This window comes from Sceloporus undulatus, chromosome 2, assembly GCF_019175285.1.
Source record: "Sceloporus undulatus isolate JIND9_A2432 ecotype Alabama chromosome 2, SceUnd_v1.1, whole genome shotgun sequence".
NCBI lineage: Eukaryota > Metazoa > Chordata > Lepidosauria > Squamata > Phrynosomatidae > Sceloporus > Sceloporus undulatus.
The window spans coordinates 215,794,845-215,798,878 of NC_056523.1; the positions used below are offsets into that span (position 1 = coordinate 215,794,845).

Here is a 4,034-nt window from a genome sequence, read left to right on the forward strand (position 1 = left end):
CATGAAGGTTGCAATACCTTTTTCGTGCCACCATGGACTGACCTAATAAAAAGCCTGAGTAGAATCCTTCCTGCTATTGGCCTTTCCAATTTGTTCTTGAATAGTCGTGACTGATTCTGCTTTCTTTTTTCATTGCTCTTTGAAGCAAGATCTACACTGACTGGCAGAGCTTAAAGCTCCCACTGTGCACTGCATCCCATTGCAGAAGGCAGCTTCCCAGCCCTGGAGCAATGCCCTATAACTATTTAGTGCTAGGGCTGGATAAGCAGTGTGCAATTGCAATTCTGCACCCTGCATATATTCATGTTCTTTGGCTCTAGGAAGCTACTTTGGTATTTTCACAATTTCTGAGAATGCTCGAATTTTCTGATTATACTTCTAAATAAATTTCATAGTTCCTTCTTTCATAAAACGGATCTCTTCCTTACACTATGAGCTCATGGTGTTTCTACTGAAACCATTGCTTCCTTCCTTACTATTCATATCATGCTGTAATTACTAGAATTTCCAAAGTAATAATTGCAGCAGTAAGTACTAATAGAGCTGATACATGCCTTATTCTTTCTTTTTCCCAAGCCTATCCACAAATCCAGAGTAACAGATGAAAGGAGTAACTTCTCTGCAAAAAGAAACTGTTTAAATGGGTTGTAAGGATTGGTTTTACAGATCAAGCAGACAAGAAAGTGTGACAAAACGAACTGGGGAGTTAGTAAAAAGAGATCTAAAGAACCTATCTCTATGCTGGGATTGTTCACATGTTCTTGAATTGGGCATTCTGTAATTCATGTTTCCCATTACATACAAGGCATCCTGTTAAGAGCTTGTTACATTTTATCCAGAAGAAAAACTATTTCTTTCTGCTTTTCAACATTCCCTCTTTAAAGATGTGAAAGATTACAATTTGTCAGCTCAGTCCCTGCAAAAAAGTCACTATATGATCAGCCAGAGAGATGTTAATGATCCTTGTTTCAACATGTCATCTATGGGAGAATTTGTTGCTGTTCTAAGCTTGTGAAAAACAATTGAATGAAGGCCTATCGTTTCTTTTCCAATACCAGTGAGTTTTTCAGGCTGAAGGTTTAACTTGATTAGAGAAATACCATTTCCCCCATGAAATCCAGCCTAAACAAGTATTATTTAGGCCATCAGTGAAAGACGAATTCAGACCTGGGAAATTTTACACCACTTGCCTCATCTCCTCAATTTTTTTTATCTCCTGGACTGTTTATTCCAGGCTCCTTCAAAGTGTACAATTTTGTGTTTTTAAACTAAGAATTTTTTCTCCTTGTCATTCTTGTTTCTCTTGTAAAAGTAGCACAACTTATTTATCCATATATTCTTCAAGTAACTTAGCCTCTGTTTTTTGGACAAAAGACCATTCCAATGTACCTTCTTACACTTTGGGTTCAAGGCATTTGTAGCAGACGTTTTCCTTCCTTCATTATAACTAACTAATGCAGGAAACATCAGTAAGCACTAACTTAATAATGCAATAACACTCTCCTGATTTACCAAAGCAATTAATTCCTTATCTTTCAGCTGTCTCCAGTTCTCCTCGTTTAGAAGAAACTGTGTAATGAAAGGAAGTACCTGGACTTTAACATTCTTGTTGATACATCTCCCAGTTGGCTTCAGAAGTCTCATCGATTTAATGTATTGCATTCAAGCTTTGAAATATGGTCTTTCTCTCTCAAGCTTTTTTAGATAATGAATAAACCACTGTAAAATAATTTAGGCTAGATTATGGATGAACTATATCTCATTTGGGTTTTCAAAATTCCCTTTAAATCTGCAAAGGAAACAGAAATGTTCAAGGTGACTGATGTGATTCATTCAGTGATTGGATCAACAGGCCAAAAGGAGGAGGAAAATAACCAAGAATCTGTTTCCTTTTCTGTAAGGGACCAACTTATAAAGGCTTACCTCTATTCTTTCATGACCCAATGCTTCCTTAAACATATCAGGATTTGAGTTGTTTGTTTGTTTGTTTACATGAGTTGTCACTATCTTACCCTGAAGGTTCCTATAATGAAGATTTCCATGCAAAAGGCATTATATAAGATCCGAAAGCAAAGGTCATGCACAGCTCTTTTATATTTCAGATTTTCAATTTAACGAAATGAAAAGTAAGCTAACAAATTCTGTATCTTTAGAGAAGAAGTCATTGAAAAAGAAATGTTTCTTACCTCAGACTAAACGTTTTCTTCTGTCCTTGTTCCTTTCTTGATATTGTTAAAAACATTGATGCAATTATGCTTTTTTAATGCTTTTTTAAAGATGGGTCAACGCAGATCTTTTTGTACCTTATTTCACTTCCAAATCTGCAAAGAATAACTGGAGGATCAAATAAATGTTTAACCATCACAGTGACCTTTCCAACTATTGGTCTTGAGTAGGATAGCCACCTGCCAGCCACAAAAAATGATCAAAGGTCTTTCTCTGCATAAAAAGGATACCATTTTAAGACCTACCTTCACATTGCTGATGTTTATTGGTAAGATTGTCATATTTTCCTATTCTTGAAGGAGTTCAGCCAGTGACATCCCTTACATCACCTGAGACCTTTCTGTTATCCATTTGTGGTTTTCTTAATCCTATTAAAATCCATATATTTCTTTTTTTCTTCTCAACTCCCTTTAAACAACTGACAAAATATTATTTAGACCATCAATGAAAGACAGAATCAGACCTGGGAAATTTTGCAACACTTGCCTCATCTGCTGGATTTCTTCATCTCCTGGACTGTTTATTCGGGCTCCTTCAAAATGTACAGTTTCTTGCTTTTAAACTGGAGAATTTTTTTCTCCTTGTCTTCTTGTTTCTCTTGTAAAAGTAGCACAACTAATTTATCCATATATTCTTCAAGTAAATTAGCCTCTGGTTTTTTTGGACAAAGGCCACTAACACATTTTTGTCATTCTCTCAGCACCCCCAATTTCAGATAAACAAAAAAGGCAAGGCATTACTTGTTTCATCTTTCCTCCTTTTGAATAATATACCTTCTACACTTTGGGTTCAGGGAGTTTGTAGCAGAGGTTTTCCTTCTTTCACTATACACATTGTGCAGTAAATCCGAAAGCACAAACATAATAACTGCAATAACACTGTCCTGATTTACCAGAGTTGTCTCCATTTCCTCCCATCTAGAAGAACCTGTGTAAAGAAAGTAAGTACCTGGACTTTTAACATTGTTGTAGATACTTCTCCCAGTTGGCTTCAGAGGAGTCTAAATCGGTTTTATGTATTGATTCAAGATTTCAATAGGGTTGTCCTCTCTCAGGCATTTTTGAGATATGAATAACCTCTGTAACTAAGATTAGGCTAGTAATGGATGACTATATCTCATTTGTGTTTTCCAAAAATTCCCTTTAAATCTGCAAAGGAAACAGAAATGTTCAAGGTGACTGATGTGATTCATTCAGTGATTGGATCAAACAGGCCAAAAGGAGGAGGAAAATAACTAAGAATCTGTTTCCTTTTCTGTAAGGGACCAACTTATAAAGGCTTACCTCTATTCTTTCATGACCCAATGCTTCCTTAAAACATATCAGGATTTGAGTTGTTTGTTTGTTTGTTTACATGAGTTGGTCACTATCTTACCCTGAAGGTTCCTATAATGAAGATTTCCATGCAAAAGGCATTATATAAAGATCTGAAAGCAAAGGTCATGCACAGCTCTTTTTATATTTCAGATTTTCAATTTAACAAAAATGAAAGTAAGCTAACAACTTCTGTATTCTGTATTCCTTAGAGAAGAAGTCATTGAAAAAGAAATGTTTCTTACCTCAAACTAAACTTTTTCTTCTGTCCTTGTTCCTTTCTTGATATTGTTAAAAACTATTGATGCAATTATGCTTTTTTAATACTTTATTTAAAGAATGGGTCAACTGCAGATCTTTTTGTACCTTATTATCACTTCCAAATCTGCAAAGAAATAACTGGAGGATCAAATAAATGTTTAACCATCACAGTGACCTTTCCAACTATTGGTCTTGAGTAGGATAGCCAACCTGCCAGCCACAAAAAATGATCAA

At 35.5% G+C, this 4,034-nt stretch overlaps 1 long non-coding RNA gene across 1 annotated transcript; it reads right to left on the bottom strand.

The window, feature by feature from the left end:
* Window positions 1-1,686: 1,686 nt before the first annotated feature.
* LOC121924128 lies at window positions 1,687-2,272 on the bottom strand. Its single transcript, XR_006102529.1, has 2 exons — window positions 1,924-2,272; window positions 1,687-1,789 (listed from the first exon to the last, which is right to left on the bottom strand). It is a non-coding gene; the product is annotated as an uncharacterized LOC121924128 (long non-coding RNA).
* Window positions 2,273-4,034: the final 1,762 nt, after the last annotated feature.